Source organism: Phyllobates terribilis, unplaced genomic scaffold (genome assembly GCF_046119375.1).
Source record: "Phyllobates terribilis strain yellow unplaced genomic scaffold, ASM4611937v1 Scaffold_2__4_contigs__length_985480577, whole genome shotgun sequence".
In the NCBI taxonomy this organism is placed as follows: Eukaryota; Metazoa; Chordata; class Amphibia; order Anura; family Dendrobatidae; genus Phyllobates; species Phyllobates terribilis.
The window spans coordinates 314,880,025-314,895,852 of NW_027362762.1; positions in this window are offsets into that span (position 1 = coordinate 314,880,025).

The following is a 15,828-nucleotide window of genomic DNA, read 5'->3' on the forward strand; positions in this document are numbered from 1 at the left end:
AATGCCTCATGCAGGATATCACTCCCCTGTCTTTATAATGCCCCATGCAGCATGTCACCCCCCCATATAATGCCCCATGCAGCATGTCACCCCCCCATATAATGCCCCATGCAGCATATCACCCCCCCATATAATGCCCCATGCAGCATGTCACCCCTCATATAATGCCACATGCAGCTTGTCACCCCCCCATATAATGCCACATGCAGCATGTCACCCCCCCATATAATGCCCCATGCAGAATGTCACCCCCCATATCATGCCCCATGCAGGATGTCACCCCCCCATATTATACCCCTTGCAGGATGTCACCCCCCCATATAATGACCTATACCTCCATACATTAAAAAAAAAAATCCAATACTCACCTCACTTTTCACTTGCTGCCGCTGCTGTACTCTTGTCTGGACTCCAGCGTCGCGGCGGCGTTGTCCTGCTCTGCGCTGCCTGTGACGGCACTCAGGAGGGCGCGGTGAAAAGACGTCACCGCGCCCTCTGACCTGAGACGTCACAGGAAGCACAGAGCAGGAAGACAGCGGATCTGCGGAGGCACGGGGAGAGGTAAGTATCCGCCTGCCGGGGCCCTGAGCAAGCGGGGGGAAGGGCGGGCAATGGCACCGCTCTCCTCTCCTCCGCCCATAGCCCGGCGGGCCTGATAAAAGCCCGCGGGCCGTAGTTTGAGGACCCCTGCTCTAAGATGTAAATACAGTAGGATGACTTTTTCCTCAAGTTCATTTCAGACACCTGAAAATAAATAATTCAGTCAAAAAATGATAAGTAATATTTCAGGAGTAAGGCAAAACCACATTTATTCGGTTCATTATATAGACATTTCCACTTGCATTTTTCTTCTTAAATGAAATCAAGCATTTTCACATAGGAAATGATTGCAATGAGCAGCATAAATGAGCCATTGATGGTAATAATTCACACTTTGTTGCATGTGGTGTAATTTTCAGCGACATAATTAACTGCTCTATCAATTTCTTTATTAGTTTAGTAAGATGAGATTTTCTTATGCAACATCTCACTGTAGAAATGATCAGCCTATGTACTGATTACAGTTTATATACTATATCATAGGGAATCATGTAGACATGAATCTCATCTCACTGAATTCAGAAGACACTGAGGGATTCAATGTAATTATAATGGGTAAATGTCTTACCAGATATATATATATCTTTAATTTGGTTTGAATTTCATTTGCATACAAAATTAGAAAATTCCAATATGAATTATGCGTATCATGATTTTCTGAAAAAAAAATCCACTGATGTTAAAAATATTTGTTTTTTTTCTAATGAAAATTGCATTGTTTGTCATTAATAATATAATATACAATGGTGAAGTTTCCTTTTGGCCTCATTCAGACATCCGTGTTGCACCTACACATTCTATCCGTGTTTTTGACTGATAGAACATGTGCCCATTAGGCTATGTATGCACATCATGGTTTTTTCAGCATTCATTTTCTGCAGCAAAACCTGATCTCTTGCCAGGTGATTGTTCAAGATTTTTGTTGCTGTTTTCTTGCTTGTTTGCTTTTTTTGGTGCTTTTTTGGTGCATTTTTTCAGTGTTTTTCTTACTGTCCTTTTGTCTCTGTTATGCATGTACAGTAAGTTCAATGAAAAAAGAAATAATTCTGGTTTAGACACAAAAACACTGAAAAAAACATGATGTGTGAACATAGCCAAAGTTCAGCTTCGCTTTCACCACAGAAGCATGAACACAGGTCACCAATGCAAGACATATGTGAAACCATGACGTTTTTAATATAGACAGTATAGGTACCGTCCCAATTTAGGGTCACCTTGCCGCTGGTGGGACGGCTTGTATACTTTTTTTGATCAAAAATAGTTCACTAAGTACCCTATATTTATTATGCAACTTTGCTTTACATTTATATATAATGATGGTAGGGTATGAGATATATTTTTGTCTTTTGTAGGTTTTGCTTCTTTTTGCTAGTGTGAACATGCTCCTATTTCTTGCATGTCTACCATCTTAGACCTCAGTTCACATTGCTTGGTTTTTTATATGTGAAACCATATTAACCAGAATTTTAAATGTACAGTGGGGGAGGTGAATTGTTCAGGAATAGTTTACCTAAGACACTGGCAGTGCATTGAGTTTGCATGACACTATTTACTTTCACAGTATGGGGTCTGCCATTGAGTTGCTCAGGGCATTGTTCAATTTCACACCTGCCTGTGCCACAGGTATTGTTTAATCTCACATGTAGCTCAGCCAATGTTTACAATTGTACACAAAAATAAATGAGTTTCACATACTGCTGTACTTGCCTATTTTCACTAAAAACGCAGCAAAACCTGATAGCTATGTTCACACTAGGCGTTTTTTCTGTGTTTTTCACAACCAATTACTTCCCATGGGTGAAAAACGCTTAAAAAATGCTGAAATAAGTGACATGCTCTATTTTGCAAAAAAACATGCAATGCACAAAATCCTGAACAAAAAAAAACATGATGTGTGAACTAAGAATTCTGGAATCTCATACACTTTTCTGGTACTGCAAAACGCAGCTGAAAATTTGCACAAAAAAAAATGCATAAAAACGCTGAAAAAAACATGATATGTGAACATAGCCTTATAGTCTATTCGGCTTTCCACATGTTCGAGTTTTTCCACAGACCATTTGGCCATGCAAAATTCACAAGGACAAGTCTGTTTTTTACCAGCAGCACACACAGATGAAAAGTTACGATACATGTCTATGGATGCGTACAAACCATGGACAGCACACGGATGGCATCTGTGTGCTGTCCGTGATTAACATTGCAAAGGATAGGAGAAGCTTAGTAATTTATTTATTTATTTATCAATATGTGAAAAACACTGAGGACACACTGATGACACTCCAATCCAAAACACTGAGGACACACTGACCAAACACTAATGACACTCCAGTCCAAAACACTGAGGACACACTGACCAAACTCTGATGACACTTCAATCCAAACCACTGAGGACACACTGACCAAACACTGATGACACTCCAATCCAAAACACTGATGACACTTTTACCACTTTTGGCGCACTTGAAAAACAGTGATGTCTGAATAAGGCTTAACAATCACACAATTTGATTCTTTAGAGCACTTACTAACCTCTCTGTTTTCTTGCATATAAGAAATATTCGAGAATATTTCAAACTGGCTCAATATGAAACCCAATATTTTTCATTAGTCAAATTGATCCTTCAAAGCACCGAAGATGAACTTACTTACAGATTTCATATTTATGGCAGTTTTCTTGCAACTTATTCATAAGCTTTAGACTTTTAGCATGGGTTTATCCATATACAGGGCCACCATCAGGGCATTACTGCCCTTACTACTGTATGGGGCCCGGTGAACAAAAGGAAAAAGGAAGGGTCCGGCCAGCCCGGGCAGCAGGCCCACGGGCCCCATTTCCTGTGCCCCCGGCCAGCCTGCCTGAGCCCTCCCTTTCTCTTCTTCCACTCACTGGGTCCCCGGCCTCAGGAAGTCAGGGGCACAGTTCAAATCATCATCATATTACATGCACTGCACCCGGCGGTCGAAAATATGTGCTATACCTTTAAACTGCTGCCGGGAGCAAGGTGCATCATGGTCCTGACGCAGTGACGCCGCCTGTCACGTGATATGCATGCATGCTGCGCGCTCACTTTCATTTTGGAGCAGGTCAGCGTGTGTGCAACATGTTCATGGACCGCTATGCAGATCTGATGGACTGGGACCGAGAGTCGGGACAGCCAGAGTCCGATGGCGGCATCAGTGGAAAGCAGGCAGTGTGTGTTTAGGAGGCAGCCTGCTGAGGGGGTGCCTGTCCCTGTGAGGCCCTGCTGAGGGGGTGACTGGCCCTTTGAAGGACTGCTGAGGGGTTTCGCAACCTGTAAGGAGGTGCCCTACCATGTGAGGAGGTGCCGCTCCCTGTGGACGAGGACAACAAAGAACAGACGACGATTGCATTTTAAGAAGGTGCCAACCAGAAGGTAGGAACATGAATAGTTGACAAATAGGGTGTCGCCCCCCCCCCTCCTTTTTACTTTTGACTACTATATATTTTTGCTACATTATCACAGTTTGAGTTATGTTTTGGGGTGCATTTATATTCTAGAATTTATAGACTTTTAACGCAGTGCATGTAGTATGATGATGATTTGAACTGTGCCCTTGACTTCCTGATGCCAGGAGCCTGCTGAGTGGAAGCAGAGAAAGGGAGGGCCTGGTCAGGATGGCCGGGGGAACAGGGAACGGGGCCCGGAGCATTTTGAACTTTCATTTTTTGATCTCCTTCCCAGAGCCATAACTTTTTTATTTTTCGGTCAATATGGCCAAGTGAGGGCTTATTTTTGTGGAAAAAGTTGTACTTTTGAAAGACATCATTGGTTTTACCATATCGTGTACTGGAAAACTGAATAAAAAAATCCAAGTGTGGTAAAATTGCAAAGTGCAATTTCACAGTTGTTTTTTTTTGTTGTTGTTGTTTTTACCACATTCACTAAATGCTAAAGCTGACCTGCTATTATTTTTCTCCAGGTCATTGTGAGTTTGCAGATACCAAACATGTATAGGTTCTTTTTTTATGTAAGTGGTGAAAAAATCCAAAGTTTTTTTTTTTGTTTTTTTTTAAAAAGCGCCATTTTCCAAGACCTGTAGCGTTTCCATTTTTCGTGATCTGGGGTGGGGTGAGGGCTTATTTTTTGTACGCCGAGCTGACGTTTTTATTGATACCATTTTGGGGTAGATACAATGTTTTGATCGCCAGTTATTACATTTTATTGCAATGTTGTGGTGACCAAAAAAATTTAATTTTGCCGTTTAGAATTTTTTTTCTCGTTAAGCCGTTTACCAATCAGATTAATTAATGGGCAGAGTCTCAAGGGGGCCATGAAATTTTACTGTATGGGGCCCCGAAATTCCTAGTGGCAGCCCTTGCCATACATGACAACTGTGTTATGAACATTTCTGCAAATAAAAATCCGTTCAATTAATCTGTATCGATTTCTGTGGGCCTCAACAATTTGCTAGCACTTCCCTAAGCAGCACATCCCTCGCACCGCAATAGTCTCTGTGTCACTATCCTACCAGCGCAGCACATATTCTCGCAATGTTGGTCACAACCTTTCATTCTGCAGTAGCTTGTCTTGCACTTTTCACACATTTATGGACTACCCATCACTGTTAGCCCATCACAGTCCCTCACACAAATTATGCATCAATCAGTCTACTCCTCGCATAAATACAAAAAAAAAAACGTTGTGTATTCTGTGAATTGCTCCTTTTATTGTCTATTGAATGTGAAGGAAAAACAATAGCACTTTTTTGAAAAATACATGGGCTGTGTGTGCCTTTTTCGTGTGTTTTTTTTCGTATTTACAAGATGATGGTTTGGGAATACCAATTTATCCGTATTTAACACTCAGCTGCTCATGTCAGTTATTATTTTTATAGCTACTTCTCGCCCCTTATAGGTAGATGCACTATTTACAAATAGGAAAAATTCATGGCTATGGTAATCCTCGCCCTCTACTAAAGATGACTGCCTCATACACAAATGGGCCCTTTGTAAGCCCAAGTGTAGTGCACCTGTATAACTATTGTTTACCCCCACTGCTTGATACCTAATGGCATTGGCGTTTCCTCATCAGATGTACTTAAAAAGTAGCAAGGATCCTATAACCACATAGTGCATCATACTCTCCCAATTTTTGTGATTGCTGGGGATCCCAGTGGTCAGATCCTCAGCGATAACACTTACCAACCATCCTATGAATAAGTTATAAGTTGCAATCTTGACACAAAAACACCATTAACTTTACATTCTGTCTTCAGTCTCTCCTTGACATTATCAGTTTTATTACAGCAACTTTTTGAGTCTCTAGGACTGTCTTGATGGATACAGGTCACTTGAGAGCTTGCCATATATGTGTAAAGTTCTACCAGAAGTGTGTGCATATGTTACTGTAAAAGTCAGAAGGCCGGTTAAACCTAGGATTTACCAGTCAATCTGGACATTTACCGAGGCCGTCGGTAAAAGCTCAAAATGAAAAGTAAAATTGGACTTTTACCAGTGAAGTCTTGGTAAATCTTAACATTTCTCAACAGCGTTGGTAAAAGTCAGAAGTATTCCATATAAACGAACAATTTTGGACTTTTACCTGGGCGAATTGGTAAATCTTTACATTTATCAGCATGTGTTGGTCAAAGTAACTACCAGCATGTGTTGGCAAAAGTAACTTTGAGTCGCAGAATTCTGACTCTTACCAGCAGATGATGGTGGTAAAAGTTAACTAAACGCAATTTCCGACTCTGATGAAGGCCTTAATTGTTAGAAATATTTTTTTTCTTCAAAATGCAAATGCAAATGAACAAATACAAATAGGAAAATGCAAATAGAAAACATTTATGTAGGAAAATACTTCTCAAAAATGACAAATTACTGCAAATACAAGAATAACGCAACTTCAAAACTATGTAATTCTGAATGCAAATAGGAAAATGCAAATAGAAAACATTTATGTAGGAAAATACTTCTCAAAAATGACAAATTACCGCAAATACAAGAATAACGCAACTTCAAAACTATGTAATTCTGAATTCAAATAGGAAACATTTATGTAGGAAAATACTTCTCAAAAATGTCAAATTAACGCAAATACAAGAAAAACGCAACTTCAAAACTATGTAATTCTGTAACTGTGACTAGGGATAAGCGGATAGATCCGTCCAGACCCGTTATCCGAGTGGATAATGGGCTGTACGGATACGGATAATCCCGATATCTGTAGGATATATCCGTGCCTTCCGATAATGTATGTTTCATGCATCATCGGAAGGCATGGATGGTGCGAGTGTGCAGGGCAGACAGGTATAAAGCTAAATTGCTAATTACCGGAGGTTTCCCAGGTCTCGTCGTCCACGTTCTACTTCCGGGTCACATGACTGCATACGTCACCACGCAAGTGACGCATGCGTAAGTCATGTGACACAACTTGTGTCACATGACTTATGCACCTGTCACTTTCGTGGTGACGTATGCAGTCATGTGACCCAGAAGAAGGAGGATGCGGCCGGCCGAGGAGACCTGGGAAGCCTCTGGTAGCTTCCGGTAAGTAGTGATCTTTAAGTGGCGGAGAAGGGGGGTCCGGCCAGAGGGTGGGATGACCCTAGTGGGCGGGGAGTTCCTACTGCAGTGACGCAACGCAGCGAGGATCTCCTCGCTCAGGTATGCCCCGGCTGAGTCCCCATCATCACTGGTGACGGCAGGGATGCCCACCGGCATGCAGGGAGTCTCCCCCGCATCATTGGTGACGCAGGAGGGATGTCCCTGCACATGGATAGTTGTCCCATAGACTTATATGGGACACGGATAGGATCCGGATCCACTCGGATCTCGGTCTTATCCGTACGGATAGACGGATATCCAGCTATCCACTCAACTCTAATTGTGACCCGTTAAATTGCACTTAATTTTTCATCTCAATGAAAAAGACATACAACAAACACAAAAGAGGACCTATGTGTTGCAACACGGTTGGGAATTGTGACACTTTGAATGGCACTTCATTTTTGCCAGCCTACAAACACATTTCTTGTTTAGGCACTTCTTTAAACAGTTGCATTTCTTCAATCCCTGACCTCCAACCAACGATTGTTGGGAAACCGCTGTGCGAAGGCTGATCTGATCTTTTTTCACATCCTGCAATACTATGAAATTTTCCTGACAGATGGTGAACTGATTGCGATAATATAATGCATTTAGAATCCCAGCGGTAGTCCCCACTTGGTAGAAGTCATCTTCTTTTTTCATAATAATCGCAATGATCGACTTAGGGTCCATATTTGAACGGTCGATGTCTGGAATTCTGATTCTGATGTTCTGTCCAATGTTAGGTTTGGGTAATTTTTGACTGGAACATTTCAACATTTTCTTGGCCTGTGTTTCAAGTCCTTCTCTTGCAGCTTTTCGAACTCTTCTGACCGTACCAATTCTTCTATTGATTGTATGCGAAATCAAAACGTCAGGTTGCTGATCATCATGAAGTTCTCCATCTTTCTTAAAAGGCTTTGACTCGACACTTTTTTCTTTTAGGTCTTCATTATTCTTGGATGGCAAAATTGGTGGAGTTTCATATGCTGTTAAGGTGTGCGCACAGTTGGATAAGTCCAAAGCTTCTCCTTCCTTGTGAACAGCTGATGACAGTTGGATTCATCCGAAGCTTCTGCTGCTGTCGGTGCTAACGTGTGATGAAAGTTAGATTCATCTGACCCTTCGACTTCTGTTGGTGATGTCGGATCACTAGCTTCCTCTTGCAAACCAACAAACATTTTTTCAAGATCTTCTTCTGAAGAGAGATTTCTGATCCCATCACTAGGAATTTTGGAGGTAGCTAGACCCATCTGCATTGGCATTGGTACTCCGAACATAGCTTCATAGGGCGAGCATTTTATTCCCTCATGGTATGCTCTATTTTTCATTGCTTGTACAAAGCGAAGGCCCTCAAACCACTTGGGTGTCTTATTTGTTTCCATCCACGTTGACAACATGTTTTCAATGTCTTGATTTGCTCTTTCCACGGAGCCTTGGGACTGGCTGTGTCTTGGTTTGCCATGCACTATTTTCATATCAGGCCACATCGCGCACAAACTCTGTATGACCTTGTTACAAAATTCCCTCCCATTATCAGATTGCAGAATACACGGGGCACCAAAAGTGGAAAAAATGTCAAGGAGGTGGTACGCAACCTCTTCTGCTCTTTTAGTGCATAAAGCACGTAGAAGAACAAATTTAGTGACGTGGTCTTGATAGACGAATATGAACTTGAAATCATTATCACAATTGGATTGCATGTCAATGAGATCGACTTGAGCACGAGAATTCATTTCACTGTGTAGGATGGGTTTCACAACAAGGCCTTTTTTGGTAATCTTCTGTTTTTTCTGGCATGGCTGGCAGAGTCGCAGATAAATAACTATTGACTCCGTTGTGACATTTTTGAACTTACGGTTCACCTCCTTTAGGATCCTGGTCCGCCCTCCGTGGCCGGTACTGATGTGCGCATTATGAATGACACTAAAGAGTTCTGCACACCGAACGTAATGCAACACGTTGTCTTTTTCACACGAGATTGGTGCAATTAACTTTTCATCACTTCCGACGGTCATGATGTCGTACCTCTTCAAACGCCTGTAGTGAATACTCTGTTTAGGTACCGCCACCTTAGCCTCCTTCACTTCTTTCAATATATTCTCGTATTTATCGTCCGTGAGATAAAAATTATTATCTCGCTTTTTCTCCACCACTTCATTCAAGAGCTCCAAAAAACGATCTTTCATTTCCTCACTCATGATCTGACAATCAGCTAGTGCCTGTGCAGCTTTGACAGGCAGTTGGCTATGCAGCTTTGAGCAGTATGTGCAGCTTGCAAAACACTCAGGCAGTCGTCCAGCATGAGGACACAAACAGGAAGTACGCCCATTTACCCACACTGCTTGGCAAGAATCCCATGTTCTTTTGTAATAGGGTTACACAGCATTGTGTGAAAGACTGTACAACAGCACCATCTACTGGTCTAACACTGCCATTGATGAGTTAGTGATTTTCTTCAGGCAGTGATTGGGCAGCAATCTAAGAAGAGAACCCCAGGAAACTAGGACTTGAGGCAGGAGCTATTTTAGGGAGAGTGAGAGGACTGGTGCTGTGCTGACTAGACTGAGCCCAGACAGGGCTGTTGCGCTGTTTCCTTCCAGCCTTTTCTCAGAATGCGCTGTCTTCCGATTCCCCTGATCAGAGACTATGGTGCTCGGGTGGAACAGACCGTTCATGGCACCCAGCAACTCCGGCTCAGAGCTTATCTGCATATCTTCTTGTTCTACCACATTGGCGCGGAAACGGTAAATCGTGTGAGCGGTGTTAGCATCCACCTTGCAAGGGGCCCTTGGAAAGACTTTGGACTCTGCGCTCTACAGGAAGCTAAGTACAGGACAATTTATACACTACTACACCGGCAGTGTGTGTACTTCTTGTAACTTCTTGTGAGAGGGTGCTGCGGAACACACTGATACCCTAAGATTCATAGGACGTTCTCTTTTGCATATTTTAGTGTGGGGTTAGTGGTTGTATGTTAGCGGGAAGTGGGCACTTTTTGTATGATCGGAACAATAATCATAGGATAGTCAGGATTGACATCTGTATATATAGAACGTACATACGTTAAGGATAGTCAGGATTGACATCTGTATATATAGAACGTACATACATTACAGGGTAGCAGATACCTTACAGGGTAGCAGATTTTGTTCATTGTTATTACCATATTTTCCCCATTTACTCTTATTACATTTATAAAAACTTTGAACACTGTGTCCTCCATTTCCTCGCCGTATCTGCCTAATCAGACACCTTTCCCACTGTGTCCTCCATTTCCTCGCCATATCTGCCTAATCAGACACCTTTCCCGCGGTGGCTTACATTTTTTATTACACCCTTCTCAGCTACATTTACCAAGAAGCCATGGTAAATGTGCACATTTACCAACTGCGCTTGGTTAAAGTCAGATGTTCCATCTTCACACCTGATATTTCTGACTTTTACCACGCTCGACGGTAAATGTTAACATTTACCAAGACTTCACAGGTAAAAGTCCAATTTTACTTTTCATTTTGAGCTTTTACCGACTGCCTCGGTAAATGTCCAGATTGACCGGTAAATCCTAGGTTTTACCGGTCTTCTGACTTTTACAGTAACATATATACTGTATAATTGTGACTCTCTTAGTTGATAAGAGGGATGTCAGCACTGTAAAGAACAGTATTTTAGGAAAGTAAAGGTAAATCTTCATTTTAATCAGAATTCATTACATATACAGTATGCCTACTTAAAATTCTTTAAAGTGCAGGTGCTGCTAAAGAAAAAACTCTATCATGACAGATGAGTTGTAAAAGAAAACTTCTTAACTACAGCTTCAAGCAGGTAGAAATCCTTTGACTTTACTGGAACATCTATGCATTGAAAATATACTGTTATTTAATAGATCCACTCCATCATAACAAATAAGCAATCAGAATGAGGGTATGTACATACAGCCCTAGAATTGGGCAACTCAAGTTAATAATAAACTCAACTTGTTAAAAAAAAATTCACAGTGGACAGCCATGCTGTTAATAGGCATGAGCGAACATTTCAATGTTCGGTTCGGAAAAGTTTGCCGAACAAATTGATATTTGCCGAATTTATTCGCCAAATGTTCGTCGAACATTTCCAAATTCCATAGGAGTCAATTGGGGGAACAAAAAATGCATATACAACACCTAGAAACGGGACCAAAAGATGCCAAAACACATCAAATTAGGTGGAGACACCAGGGAAGTGCCATCAATTGACCCAGAGTAATAGTACTATAATTATTATTATTGTGACAGCGACATTTATTCAGTTGCGCTTTACATGTCAAAAGGGGTCACCGACTGGTACAACAGGAGAGAGGACCTTATCTGCGAGGGTGCACTGTAATGGACGTGGTTTGTGGAACCACTGTGCCACGGACCCCGGAGAGCCTGGAGGGGCGTGACTAAGCAAGCATCGGACTGTTCACTAGAGCCTCTGATGGTGAGGTTAGACTTGGCTCCCGATGAACGCCAGGTGCCACTCCAGGACAGACTAATGGACGCGCAACAGCTGGACCCAGTAGGACAGACTAGATGGTGCAGCAGGCAGAGTCTGTATCAGAGTGCAGCAAGCAGAGTCTGTATCAGAGTGCAGCAGGCAGAGTCTGTATCAGAGTGCAGCAGGCAGAGTCGGTATCAGGAGTGCAGCAGGCAGACTCTGTATCAGAATGCAGCAGACAGACTCTGTATCAGAATGCAGCAGACAGACTCTGTATCAGAGTGCAGCAGGCAGAGTCTGTATCAGGAGTGCAGCAGGCAGAGTCTGTATCAGGAGTGCAGCATGTAGAGTCTGTATCAGGAGTGCAGCAGGCAGAGTCTGCATCAGGACTACAGCAGACTGTGTCTGTATCAGAGTGCAGCAGGCAGAGTCTGTATCAGGAGTGCAGCAAGGACTGGTACACAACCTTACACAACTTAGACTGCAGAACAGGAAGGTTCCACTACAGCCAACCCAATAGATGGAGACCCAATCAGGATTCCCTACATTTAAAAAAATGAGTGGTAGACACCAGCAAAGTGGCATCAATTTCACTACTGTAGAAATAGTGTAAATAAGACCCACACCTCTTCCAGTACTGCCAACCCAGGAGATGGAGACCTAACCAGGAGTGTTCACATTGCCCTAAATGAGGGCCTAACACCACAGAAGTGGCATCAATGTCATCAGACTACAAGCAGTTTAACGCAGACCCATACCTGTTCCACTACAGGCAACCCAGGAGATGCAGACTCAATCAGAAGTGTTTACATTTAAAAAAAAAAGGGCATAAGACCACCAACAGATTGGAGATGGTGGAGTTCAACCTCTTAGCTTTGTCATGTGTAGGATGAAACAATCTTTTACACGACCACAACAGCGGGATTGAGGGCTGGCTGCAGTGCTGAGAGAGGGCATAGTACGGTGAAACGGACAAACCGATAGACCGTGAGTGAGGTGCAGGTGGAGATGTTATGGTGGATTGAGAAACGCATGGTGTGCTCAGAGAAACAAACACAGCAGGCATGTCCGCTTCACTTACAGCTGACGGGCTGTCACTCAGCCTAACTGCAGTGGGTATACAGCTGGTTCTGTCGGACACCTGCGTGACACAACTTGGTACGGTAACAGAGGAGGAGGAAGAAGCAGCAGAGGTGTTTGATGGGGCGGCTGATGGTTGTTTATTGAAAATCAATTTAGAGTTTATCATGTTTGTGTACCCGTTTGTGGAGAATAATATCTGTACCAAATGCTCAATTTCACTACAGAATAACTATAGAAATGCATGGAGACCAAAAGCTCTTTCACTACAATCAACCCAATGGATGGAGACTAGTGATGAGCGAGCACTAAAATGCTCAGGTACTCGTTCCTCGGGTCGAGCAAATTGGAATACTCGGGTACTCGACCCGAACAACAAGCCCAATGTAAGTCTATGGCAAACTCGAATATTTTTCAGGCGGCTCCCCCCGGCGGTCTGCAGAGGGCCTAAAAATTGCCCAAATCAGCAGGAACAGTGCTCAAATGACATGGGAACAGCATGAGGAAGACCCTTGGAAGCATTTCTGACTCCCGGGTCACTGCTGTCAACAACGTTGTCAGAGTATTTTGCCACTTTTACGGACTCACAATAAAACATACAAAAACGAAACCAAAATGGATTTTCCTGGGAAATATGTTAAGGAACATCCTTTCCAGGGTAATGACTTGTATATAAGGCAAAATAAATAACCAAAACCAAAAATACTCCTCCACACCTTGGGCTATGTTCACACGTAGCGTTTTTGGTGCGTTTTTGCACTTTTCCATTGCTTTCAACCAAGACAAATGCATTCACTGGGAAATGTCATTCTAACATTTTACAACCTTTTCTGGCCATGTGGTGTGTGACACATCATCAGACACATGCATGCAGTGCTGAAAAGATATGGGAACAGCATGGGGAAGACCTCTGGAAGCATTTCTGACTCCCAGGTCACTGCCTAAAAGTGTGCCCATCATAAGTGATCCTTGGGGCATGCGAAGATGCCTCCCGCCATGCACCTGTCATTGCAGACTTGCAACAATCACCGTCCACGTCCTTGTGCAGTGTGCAGTTGTCCCTACCCAATTCCTTGGAATGCAAGCGCAAGTATGCAGCCAAATACAGGCTGCAATACTATAGTGCCAAATTTTTGACAGCTGCTTGCACATGAAATGTGTCCTTTTAGGCTCGTGGAGGCGGAAGCTGTCCACAATCTTATGGCGGCGGCGACCGGGTATCCATACTCGGTCCCCAGCCGCCACTAAACGTGGACAGGTGAATGTGACCAGGGACGGTATGGAGCCAGTCCACAGCTTTTTTTGCTGAGTTGTATTTCACCACAGCCATATTCTTTAGCTTGGTGAAAGGACTTGGGAAACCATATCTATCCAGCTGTCGTTTCTCCCAGGAAGTTCTTTAAAGCTGCTTTCACTTGAAATGTGGCTTTTTAGGCTTGTGGAGGCGGAAGCTTTTCATAACCTCATGCCGGCAGCGGCGGCCGGGTGTCCATACTCGGTCCCCAGCCGCCACTATTTCTCCTGGTATCCTCTCCGCCTTCCACAAGCACGGGTCCCACAACATTACCCGTGCCCTCCCCAGTGCACTTACTGGGAAGGACCGCCTAACCACAAACACGTGGACAGGTGAATGTGGCCAGGTGAATGTGGCCAGGGAGGGTATGGAGCCAGCCCACAGGTTTTTTTGCTGAGAGTTGTATTTAGCTCGGTGAAAGGACCGGCATAGAGGGAAACCGTATCTACTCTGGGTGTCATTTCTCCCAGGAAGTCCTGTAATGCAGCTTGTTGCAGAAGCAATGGCAGCCCATCCAACATCAACTCGCACTTGTCGGTGGTACTTTGACACAAACATCTTTCTTTGCGCATTTGATTTCATGACTACAGAGCTGGGTAATGGCCTGATCTGCAATGCGGTTTGAGAAATAACACGCATAAGCACGTCTAATTCACATTAAAAAAGCAGCCATAGAACCTTCCCCCACACTTTTCTTAGCCAGGGCTGCTTCTCGGCAGGGATGGACGGACCCACCAGAAAACCGGAGACTCCTCCGGTGGGCCTTGACTTTTCCTTCAGGAGAGTTTATAGTGCTGAGGTGAGGCCATGATGATGATAGAGACCACCAACTGCTTCGTTTTCTGTTACTTGGAATGCAAGCGCAAGTATGCAGCCAGCCACGCACTCACAGGCCGCAATACTAAACTGCCAGATTTCTGGGCAGCTCCTTGCAATTGAAATGTGGCCTTTTAGGATCGTGGAGACGGAAGCTTTTCACAACCTCTTGCCTCATGCCTCGTGTCCATAATCATTCTCCAGCTGTCACTATTTCTACCGGTGTTGTCTCCACCTTCTACAAGTGCGGGTCCCTGAAGATTACTGCTGGTACTTTTCTGTGGGAATTTGCTTGCCTCCTACCAGCCAGCAATATTTCCAGTAAACTATGGAACAACACCATGGTATTAGAACTGCCCCTAGTACCAGTAGCAAAGCCATCCCCAATTTCCTTCTCAGGGATTTTATTTGGTAGACTGAATGGCTGCCCAAATACATTAGTTTCTCACATAGGAGCTGAAGATAGAGTGGCAGTAGGTGCAAGTTTATCTAGCCTGTTAGATATTAGAGGGTGAACGGCAGCACATTGGATCAGTGGTTAGCACTGAAGCTTTGCAGTGCTGGGATCCTGGGTTCAAATCTCAGCAAGGACAACATCTGCAAGGACTTTGTATGTTCTCCCCGTGTTTGCATAAAAAAAGAAAAAAGGAGAAAACAAAGGGGTGGCGCAGATCTAAGTGTAGTATTTTAGTAATATCGAATTAGAATTAAAAATTGCTCTCACCTTTGTGGTGTCTTGTTATCCAGCATGTAACCCTGTCTTTAGGGAGTGGAGTAGTCATCTGGATCTGCTGGCCTGCAGCTCAAAAACAGGCAAAACGAGCTCCCCAATGGAGGCTCATCAGAAAGTGCAAGAAAGAGTTTCCAGTTTGTCAGGGAGCGCTTCCAGGTGATTCATTACTTACTCCAAATCTTTCAGGAATAATCCAGTTTATTTTTATATAAACAACGCATTTCGGCTATACATAAAATTAGCCTTCATCAGGTAAAATCATAATTGTCTTTTAAGGATGCATTTATATGA